Genomic DNA, 11,565 nt, shown 5'->3' with positions numbered 1-11,565 from the left:
TCTTTCTCATAATAGTATGAGATAAGAAAAAAGCAGTGAAAGGAAGTATGGTCTTTCTTCTGTTTATTAACCATGCTTGGGGAAAGAATGGCACCCCATTATGTAGTGTATCCAGAGGTTAAAGTGAGAGACACAGCAAGTAATGAGAAGTTGTGTATGAAAGGCCTGGACGGGAGCAAGAGGAACACTTGAGTCTGAGGCCACCTCTGAATGGAATCTCAAGGAGGACATCGATAAAAACCTCCTTTTTCCCTTTTGATACTATGTAAGAAAGTTAAAAAAGAAAGTGAGTCGCACAGTCATGTCCGACTCTGCCATTCCACAGACTGCAGCCCATCCTGCCTCTGTGTCCATGGAATTCTCCAGGCAAGAGTCCTGGAGTGGGTTGCCACTTCCTTATACAGAGGATCTTCCTGACCTGGGGATTGAACCCAGGTCTCCCTCATTGCAGGCAGATTATTTACCAGCTGAACCACAAGGGAAGCCCCAGTACTATGTATAAAACATAACTAATGAGAACCTACTATATAGCTCAGGGAACCATGCTCGGTGCTTTTCAAGTGATCTAAATGGGAAGGAAATTCAGAAAAGAGAGGGTACATATATAAATATAGCTGACTGAGTTTGCCGTATAATATAAACTAACACAACACTGTAAAGTGACTGTACTCCAGTAAAAATTAATGGAAAAACAAATTTTAAAAAAGTCTCTTTCTCTAGACCAGTTTTAAAACAACAGAGATAGTACAGGCACACGGGATTTTCCCACTGTATATTAGTAGTGCCATTTATTCAGTCCTTATCATTCTATTCAGCTTTCATTCAACATACAAATTGAGGGTTTACTTTACACCAGGCAGTGAAATAGATCCTAGGTTAGAGAGATATACGAGATTACAACTCTGAACTAATGGAGGAGCTCACGTGCTCCTGAGAAAGTAACTAAAACAGTACATTTTGCAACCATGTATGATACACATAGTAATAGAAGAGTATTAGATGAAATTCTCCAGTGAGAGCATAGAAGAAAACATTTACATTGACTGAGTTAGAATAAAGAAACCTTCATGAGGTGTATTTTGATAATTGAGTAGAGAATTACCAGATAAAATTTTGAAGGAGGGGCATTATAACTATAGGGAACAGCAAAGGGACTGGCCACCACAGCACACACTATGTGTAAAGAAATAAAACAAAATTGGTATGGCAAGCTACAGGGTGAAAATCAGGGAGTGCTAATATGTGATGATAGTGCTAATATCATGAATAACTCATACATCATCTGGAATTCTAGTGTAAAGAGTCTGATTTTAGACCAAATATTATGGACAGAGGGGATAGAGTTTAGCAGAGAACCAATATTTGAATGATCACTTTCAGAGAAATGTGCTAAGCATTAGAGCTTTTGTTATGCCCAATATCTGAATCCCTGAGCGGGAATAGAGAAGGCCTCCAAGACAATGCAACTCGCAGAAAGGGAAGTTTATTACTGACTCGAGCCAGGACTCTCTGCTGCAACCAACACAGTTGTGTGGGTCAGAGAGCCCCGAGCCCAAGCTGTTACACAAATTTATAGGGTGAGAAGCGGATTGGTTACACGTTTGCAAAGCAATTTCATTGGTCAAAACTTTCGTGCGCACAGGACTTTCCTGGGGGTTTCCGCCCCGTTCCTAATTTCCTAATTGGCAAACAGCAGTCAGTATTAAGTGAAAGCTAATTGGTCCTAACTGGCAAACAGTGGTCAGTGTTAAGCGAATCTTACCAAGTAGGAAGGCCTACTCTTAAATCTAAGCTGCATTACTTCTGCTCGCCTCACATTCCCTCCTGTCTGTTGCTCAAGTAGAGGAATCTTCCTTTTCCATCTTGGGCCACTGGCTGATAGTCAGCCGAGGGGAGTGTTGAAACCAAGACTCAAACCATCTCTGTTGGGCTTCCCGTTCTCTCTTTCATTGCGCCAGTCCCTCTCACACTTTTGCCATAGATTCTCTTACCACTCTTGTATGGTCTGCATAGAAAACAGGATTCTTTTCCCAGAACCTCGCAGACCCTACCCTGTTGGAGAAAAATCAAGTCTAATCCTCTCTTATTCTGCAAGACCACCTCAGACAAGGAAGTCAAAGACTTCTCTAAGTGACTGATTGCATCTACAGTGGCTCGTAGGGAGGAAAGCCCTTGGCCTTGCAGAAATAGTGAAGCTTGGTTAAATTGCACCCATATCTGAGGTACTTGGCCCTGCGGATTGCGCCACACTTGGGGCTACCAAATCTCTGTTTCCTACGTCCCATTCCCGGGGCCCATCACAAGAGGTTACACAGATCCAGCTCCTGCAATCAGCAGGAGAATTAGGAGACCTCCCAGCCGACGAGTTTCAGTTTCAAAGGATTTGACGGGTGAGGACTCGCCTTCCATTCTCCTCGCGCTTTTTCCTGTTCTTCCGGTGTGGCTTGCCGCACGTGATTGCAGTGAACCCAGGGTCCAATCCCGTCGACCTTGACAGCAGTAGGAGTGGTAAGAAGAACAACATAAGGGCCTTTCCATCTAGGTTCTAATACACAGGAGGGGGTCTTCCATACAGAATCTCAAAAGGGCAGCTTATAAGGGGTGTTACGTGCCCAAAAGGGTGCAAAGGGAAGGAGGGTCACCCAGTCCCCGCCAGTCTCTATTGCCAACTTTGTTCTCTCAACCTGTCCTGAGCTCTGGGGATTATATTCACAATGTAATTTCCATTTCATCCCCAGAGCTTGGGCCAGCCCTTGTACAATCTGGCTCACAAAGGTAGGTCTGTTATAAGAGCCCATAGTCACTGGCAGCCCGTACCTAGGCAATATCTCCTCTAAGCTCTCTCTTAGTGGGGAAGGCTTCCACTCACCCTGAGAAGGTATCTACCAGAACCAACATATAGTGATACCCGTACTTGCCTGGCCTTACCTCAGTGAAATCTATCTCCCAGTGTTGTCCTGGCTCTTCTCCTCGGTACCTTGTTCCTCTGTGCTGTTTTTTCCCTGTCCTCATCAGCTGGCACGCTTTGCAAGCCTGGATTATCTCTCGTCCAGTGGCATTTTCCTCAAACACTGATCAACACGCAGATTCAGTCCATATTTGCTTTCATTTATCTACTGAGTGTACCCAAGCTTCTTCAGAGACTCTGGCATCTCAGGGGGAGGAGGGCGAGGGAGCCTGAAGTAGACCTTCACAGAATCATAGATAAACCACTGTAGTGCAGTCAGAGTGACGATCATGATGATGTGGGCAAAGAGTCCCTTCCATACACCTCTAAATCCAAGTCTCTTGAGGACCTGAGAGGCACTGCTGCCCTTCTCTTTATTCAACACAGACACCACGGAATTGGCAACAGTACGTTCAAAGCAGGCAAACTTCATCATGGTGTATGGTATCTGTCTCATAGCAACCCCCTTGTAGAACGCCTTTAAGCCTTCTTCCTTATACATTTTGGGAGCTGCATCCCTCAGAGTGTTAACATAACCTGGTTGGGTTTGAATTCGAACCTTAGCAGCTTCCATAGGAGCCAGAGCAATGTCAGCAAAGAATTCAGCACTGGCAGAGGCAGCCAAATACAGTGATGTGCACCACAGACAGGCATTCTCCTCTCCAAGCATGTACTTCATAAAAGCCAAACTTGCAGAGCCCCTGCAGGGAGTAGCCAGTGAAGGTCGGGGCCCATCCTTTGGCCAACCCATGGAAATCATCCTCTTTGAGTGTAACTGAAAATCTATTAAAAATGCCCTTGTACTTCTGTGGGTCCACCTGCATACGGCATTTCACTAAATCCAGAGGAACAACAGCAGTGTGTCAGACCACAACTTAAGACATCACCAAAGCCAAACAGTGCATAAAACTTCACAGAGCCATATTCACAACTGTACTCTTCTACCGTGGCGGCTCCAGCTTTCCTTTGCCCATCTTTTACATAGCTGCTCCCATCAGTGAACCATACTAGCTCACTGTTGTCTAGGGGTACATCAGTTAAGTCTTTTCGTGCAGCCAGGGCCTCAGCCAGTATCTCGCTGCAATCATGGAGCTACAAACAGCTGGAATGGCTTATTTGGGTTAGTCAGGGCAAGGGCTGGGGCTTCTAGTAGGGCCCGTCTGAGTGTCAGTCCAAGTCCAGTTTGGGGTCTCTTTACTTCCCTCATACAAGGGCTGGGCCTTCTCAGCAAACCCCATGATCCACAGTCTGCAATATCCAACAGTCCCCAGAAACTCTCTCACCTGGCGGGGGGTCTTGGGCTCTGGTATCTGCAACATTGTTCAGCAGAATTTTCCAGTTCCTCGTGACTGCAACTATCCAACATATACCCAGGACTCGGGGAGGGGTGCCGAGTCTTGACTCCCCTAGTCACTGTCTTCCCCCGCATATAGAACTCGAGTTCCAGGGGAGATTCTCTCTCTCTGGGTCGTACCTCTCCTCAGGTCCCTCTTAGGGCACTCGTTTTTCCAGTGCCCCTGTTCTCTGCAGTAGGCGCACTGATCTTTCTTTAGGGCCTGCCTTTTTGGTTTCTGTTTTTCTCCTGTCCAGGGGTCTCGAGGTTCCCTCAATTCTGTTCCGGCTTTTATCCCCGCAAAAAGTATCTGGGCTAGCTCCCTCTGGTTCTTCTGGTTTTCCCTCGTTCTATATTCTCTATCTTCCTTCCTGATCTCCTCAGCTAATTCCCTTTCCTCCCATCAAATTCATTCTTCCCTTTCTTCTGGGGTCTCCCTATTAAATCCTGTATCGTCTGTTCTTCCAATTCCTCTATCTTTTGTAATTTCCTCCTAATATCTGGGGCTGCCTGATTTACAAACGCTAACAGAACTGCAGCACGTGACTCCTCAGCCTGGGGGTCCATAGGTGTATATTGCCTGAAAGCTTCCATCAGCCTCTCTAGGAAGGCTGCCGGGCTCACAGTGGGCTCTTGCCTTTCTAAATTTACCTTTGCCAAATTTGTCGGCTTTCTTGCTGCGGCCCGCAGGCCTGCCATCAGAGTCTGGCAGTATACTTGGAGATGCTCCCTACCTTCCGCTCGCTCAAAATCCCAATTAGGCCACAACAGGGGAAACCCCTCGTCCATGAGATGAGGCTGGGCGGATGGCCTCCCGTCGGCCCCTGGCACCCATTTCCGCGCTTCTGCCAGAATTCACTCCCATTCTTCTGTGGTGAAGAGCACCTGCAACAGCTGCGGACAATCGTAGTGAAAGGAGAGTTTCACCTGGTTGGGCTTCTAGTTACTGAGGCTCACTTATTGTAGGGCCTTCAGAGTCCGCCAGAGTGTAGCCCTGGCCAGCACTCATCAATTGTGCCCACAACTGTTCGCCTGTTCACTGAAACTCCTGAAGAGAGGCAGAACGAGACCAGAGACAATGCCGGCACACACACAAACACGGACAAACACGGAGAGCTGAAGACAAAAACACGGACAGACAAACGTCGGCCGACAGCACAGCACTGAGTTTTTGGGCCCCCTGAGTTTTCTCACCAGATAGAAAGCTTTCTCCTGTGCCAGATACCTCTCTGCTTCACAGCAGGGCCCCGGATTTACACTGGACTTCCTGCGCCAGACACCTTCCTGCTTCACAGCAGGGCCCCGGATTTACACTGGACTTTTCCTGTCCTGCCTGAGACAATGCCGGCACACACACAAACACGGAGAGCCAAAGACAAACACACAGACAGCTGACAACACAGAGCTGGGTTTTCGGGCCCCCTGAGTTTTCCTGAGCACCGGTGCTATTATCTATCCTTCCCCTCTGTCCTGGAAGTGTTCTCTTCCCCCAGTAAAGGGATCCTGGACGAGCCCCCAGATGTTATGCCTGATGTCCGAATCCCCGAGCGGGAGTAGAGAAGGCCTCCAAGACAATGCAACTCGCAGAAAGGGAAGTTTATTACTGACTCGAGCCAGGACTCTCTGCTGCAACCAACGCAGTGGTGCAGGTCAGAGAGCCCTGAGCCCAAGCTGTTACACAAATTTATAGGGTGAGAAGCGGATTGGTTACATGTTTGCAAAGCAATTTCATTCGTCAAAACTTTCGTGCGCGCAGGACTTTCCTGGGGGTTTCCGCCCCGTTCCTAATTTCCTAATTGGCAAACAGCAGTCAGTATTAAGTGAAAGCTAATTGGTCCTAACTGGCAAACAGTGGTCAGTGTTAAGCGAATCTTACCAAGTAGGAAGGCCTACTCTTAATCTAAGCTGTGTTACTTCTGCTCGCCTCACACTTTAAGTCAGAAAACGTACAGCTGGTGTGCCATGAAAACTCCTTCAGTGGAATAAGCACACAAGATCACATAATCTTGTCCAACTGCTGTTTCTCCTCTTTTACCTTTCATATCCTCACCGCCTTTCCTGGCCATTGTGAAGGAAAAATGAAATAATACCAGTGCCAATCAGGTAAGTGACCAATAAGTATGTGTAAAGATGCACTGGGGCAAAGGTATATTACTCTAAATTTCCTTACCTTAGAGAGGTAAGCTATCTTAGAGATATATTTCTGTTTGACAGCCATCCATGTCTCTGAGCTTCCTAGGTGGTGCTAGTGGTAAAGAACTTGCCTGCCAATGCAGAAGATGTAAGAGACACTGATTCAATCCCTGGGTCAGAAAGATCCCCTGGAGAAGTAAATGGCAACCCACTCCAATATTCTTGCCTGGAAAATCCCATGGACAGAGGAACCTGGTGGGTTAGTCTATAGGGTTGCAAAGAGTTAGACATCATTGAAACAACTTGGCAGCTGCAGCAGCACCGTGTCTTTATAAAGACATTTATCTATATTTCTATATGCTTGTTTTTTAGCACCCTCATGCTATTGTCCAATAATTAGGATTTCCCATATTTGTACTTATTTCACAATAAAATAAACTTGGAGTTATTTTTCTGAAGGTATATATCTTAACCTTTTGCTGTTCAGTCACAAAGTCATGTCTGACTCTTTTGTGACCCCATGGACTGTAGCCCACCAGATTCCTCTGTCCATGGGATATCCTAGTGGGTTGCCATTTCCTTCTCCAGGGGATCTTCCCAATCAAGGAATCTAATCCTGCATTGCAGGTAGATTCTTTACCACTGAGCCATCAGGGAAACTCCATCTTAACCTTACTATCTCTTGAATTTTTCTGTCCGATGATAATTAAAAAATAAATCAATAAATAAAATTTTTTCCTTAATTCTGTCTCAATTCACTTTCTGGAAATATAGTTGTTGTGTTGCCTAACCTCCACCCTTACCCCTACCCCCATTCTGCTGTTGAATTCTCAGCTCTATTAATTCCTGGAAAGTTTTATACAGATTACATCATGCAGTTTTACTGGATATGTAGGAGTCAAATCAAGGAGCTCAGCCATGCATGTCAATTGCTCCTTTTTTTACAACAGAGGATCTTTCCCGATTAGCAGATGTCAGATTGTCTCAGCTCCCTTGCCACTGCCAAGTTCTGTAACTTGGCTACCAAAAAAAAAAATAAAAATAAATAAAGTTCTTAGATCGGTATCTGATTACTTCCTTTCACTACTGCTATATAATAAATAATTAATACTTTGCTTTAATCTGATCGGTTTACTCTGAAAGTGAACATATTCAGTCATGTTCTACTGTTTATTGATGTCTAATTATTTCTATCTTATTGCATTTTTGGCCTAAAAACTGATTTATAGAAAACCTGTTTTTTGTTTTTGTGGTTTTCAATATATAATTCTTTAAGGGTAACCAGATAATACTTTTGAAAGGAAAATGTTTTGTCTTTTCCTGATGTCTCCATTCTTCATACAGTAATCACATATTCATTGTTTTTTCTGCTTGGTCTGTTGTAATCACTGCATTTGAAGTGCATTTTAGGTCAGGAAGGCTCTGTTAAGAGCAGAGAGACTGCTCACCAATCCAAAATTCAGTTTGGAAAAGGTCACTGTTCAGGGTGATTTAGTCCCAAGATTTGTGTTCATAATGGATTAAGAGAGCAAATAACCATGGTAAGGCAGCCAGCTCTTTGGTTTGTATCCCTTCTGTCTCTTCGTGGTGTCTGTGTTAAGCTGAAAGTTTACAGACCTGACTTATAATTCTCTCTGTGTGAAGTGTGATTTCTGGGGAGAAGACCTCCCAGACCAAGAGCTGAAGTGAGGTGATGACCTTGTGAAAACATGACTTATAGAAAGAAATGTAGCTTTGGTCTTTGTTCCCATTGCTGGGTATGCTCCCCAAACCCTTGGGATTTCCTAAGAGAAGAGAGCAAAAAATGTAATCTAAAGATAGGGGCTCATTACCTGAGGAGCTAGCCATGTGATTAGAAGTTGGAACTTATAGCCCCACTCCCCAACCTTGGGGAAGGCGAGATGAACTGAAAATTTAGTAAATGGCCAATGATTTTCATCAATCATGACTATGTAATGGTGCCTCCTTAAAAACCCAAAGTGCAGGGTTCCAACAGAGAAGACAATGGCACCCCACTCCAGTACTCTTGCCTGGAAACTCCCAGGGATGGAGGAGCCTAGTAGGGTGCAGTCCATGAGATTGCTAGGAGTCGTACACAACTGAGCGACTTCACTTTCACTTTTCACTTTCATGCATTGGAGAAGGAAATGGCAACCCACTCCAGCGTTCTTGCCTGGAGAATCCCAGGGACGGGGGAGCCTGGTGGGCTGCCGTCTATGGGGTCGCACAGAGTCGGACACGACTGAAGCAACTTAGCAGCAGCAGCAGCAGGGTTCCAAGAGCTTCCAGGATGGTGAACAGTGGAGATTTGGGGAGAATGACGAGCTTGGAGAGCACAGGAAAGTCCCATGCCCTTTCTCCATATACCTCCCTATGCAACTCTCCCATCTGTCTGTTCCTGAGCTAAATTCTTTTATAATGAATTGGTGATCTAGTGTTTCTGAGTCCTGTGAGCTGCTCTTGCAAATTAATCACACCCAAGAAGGGGGCTATTGGAAGCTCTGATTTGTACTAGGTAGGTCAGAAGCAAAGGTGACAACCTGGGCTTGCCACTAACATAAGAAATGGGGAGGAAATCCTGTGAGACTAAGCCCGTCACCTGTGGAATCTGGTGTTATTTCCAGATGCAGTGTCAGGACTGAGTTGAACTGTGTTGTGGTTTAGTTGCTAAGTGATGTCTGACTCCTTGCAACCCCCATGGACTGCAGCACACCAGGCTTCCCTGTCCATCACCAACTCCCGGAGCTTGTTCAAACTCATGTCCATCGAGTTGGTGATGCCATCCAATCTTCTCATCCTGTCATCCCCTTCTTCTCCTACCTTCAATCTTTTCCAGCATCACGGCCTTTTCCAATGAATCAGTTCTTTGCATCAAGTGGCCAAAGTATTGGAGCTTCAGCTTCGGCCTCTGTCCTTTTAATGAATATTCAGGACTGATTTCCTTTAGGATGGACTGGCTGGATCTCCTTGTTGAATCATAGGACACCCAACTGGTGTCAGAGAATTGGATGGGAAAATCCTTTTATCCCCACATTGGAAATGGTACTGGAATCATATTAACATGCTCACTGTGGTTTTCAGCACCAATGGGAGGCAATAAGGAACTGAGCCATTTGACAGTAGTTGTTCAGACCTGACTGAACTGAGAAGGTGGCGACCTCAAGTTCACTTACCAGGGACATTTGCAGCACTTGCCAGCCAAGTTCCACTTGGTTGTCAATATTGAACTTTACCAGATTCCTTTGATCCCCCAAAATAGCAATAGTCCAGAAATTAGCCTAGCTCTTCTGTGCTCCCTGACTGCAAAAAAACCCCATCCTTTAGTGTGTACTTAAACAAAACCCATGAGTACCCACATTTGACCTAAGACAAGGCCTAATACTCCAAATTCCCATTATTTGACCTTTAAATGGTGAACTGAGTTGTTATTCTCACTGAACATTCTGGATGAAATGCTTGCTAACCTGAGGAAACTTTAGTCAGACACCTCTCCTTCCCAAGGCCCCTAAGCCTTCGCCAACTTTGAGCATCTCAGTGCTGTACGTCTTCTCCGGGAATGTTAGCTGACCTCAGGGGAAAATATTTCCTCAATAATGGTTCAATATCACCACTTGTCCTGTTTACCCACATCTGGTTTTTCTAGCCTTGTTTACCCCTCCCTATAAAACAAAAGTCCTTTTCTGATGCCACTTGATAAATTTGTGCATCTCCTTGCAGATTATCCACATTTCAGGAATCCCTCTGTCCCAGTTGCAAGAATTCCCCTGCTTTTTTTTTTTAGCAATCTGCCTGCCCTCATCTTCTCTCCTCCCTGGGAACCCTGGACTTCTTATCAACCTGCCTAGGAATTGACTCTAACAGAACCTAGAAGGATAGAGGGAAAGTGTTTCTGCCCCTACAGTGTACATGAAAATCTTGTAACTTGAAAATTACTTTTTTTTTTTTTCCCGAGCCTCTGTTTCTTACTTTACAAAGCTTTTCCTGAATTCTTCACCATAGCATTTTATATATTTAATTTATTATACTAATTTGTTTTTCAAATATTTTTGAAGGTTTAAATGCCTTTTGCTGCTGAGACAACTGCCTATTACCAAGAAAAATGGGGAACAACAATGTCCCTGTGAAAATAAGTTTATTCATTTAAGGAAAAAGAGCTAACGGATCCTGATACATGTTGCTCCAATTCCAACACCTCTTTCTTAATATCTTATACCCTAATTTTAATATAATCTGGTCACATTATTTTTGTAGATAGTAATTTGATTTTGTGTATCTAATTTTGTGGGGTTTTTTTTTTGCTTGTTTTCTTTCAGCAAATGTTACATGCTACATAGTAATGAAATTATTTCTAAATCTGTGCATTTTTTATACAAACAAAAATCAGGACACATTTTTATTTCACTAATTAGGAGATTTTTAGGACTGTATATGAGATTTTGTAAATTTCTTAGAATTACTAGAATTCCATTTTCAAAAAAAAAATTATAATACATAGTCTGACTGTTTAATGTATTCAAAACACTATTTACTCACCTAAGTCCTTTTTAAACCCTATAAATTGCCCTTGGTCTACATAAATGTTCTTCATGATTATTTATGAATAATATGTATAAAATGAGATGCAATGGCCATGCTAAGCAACCTACTTTACAGTAGGTTAAACTCTATTGAGTATTTAAAAGTCCAATCCTGTCAGGCATATATTATACAGGTACAAATGTCAGGCATGAGATAATTCATGCTGGTAATTATATTAAAAGAGCAGGAAATAGAACATTGTTGTTACAGAAATTGTCAGGGGAAGCCTGATTTTTAATGAATTACATAGAAATATGAAATGACTTGCAATATTTAAAATCTTCACAGCCAAAGGAAACAAAGTGGGTGGTAAAAAGGAAGACTGCTCTGATTGTAGAAACTTGGAGACATCACGTTGCGAGGAGGCACAATGGAGGCAAAATTCTTCTTCAGAAGCTCTTGAAAATGTGCGTGTAAAGGTATAGAAATGACTCAATGAAGAGTAAAAGAGAATGATAGTAGAAGAGGACCATATGTCCTTACTAGCAAAATGAAAGCAGCTGGGGAATATTTGCACAAAGTAGAAGGCATACAGTATATGCCCACAAAATTGCAGATTTCCTTGTCCTACATG

The 11,565-nt window shown here is 43.8% G+C and overlaps 1 pseudogene; it reads right to left on the bottom strand.

Moving 5' to 3' along the window:
* Positions 1–3,098: 3,098 nt before the first annotated feature.
* Positions 3,099–8,261, bottom strand: LOC122428648 (annotated as a pseudogene).
* Positions 8,262–11,565: the final 3,304 nt, after the last annotated feature.

Source organism: Cervus canadensis, chromosome 27, assembly GCF_019320065.1.
Source record: "Cervus canadensis isolate Bull #8, Minnesota chromosome 27, ASM1932006v1, whole genome shotgun sequence".
In the NCBI taxonomy this organism is placed as follows: Eukaryota; Metazoa; Chordata; class Mammalia; order Artiodactyla; family Cervidae; genus Cervus; species Cervus canadensis.
Note: the sequence above shows the minus strand (reverse complement) of the source record. Positions and strands in the feature narration are given on the sequence as shown.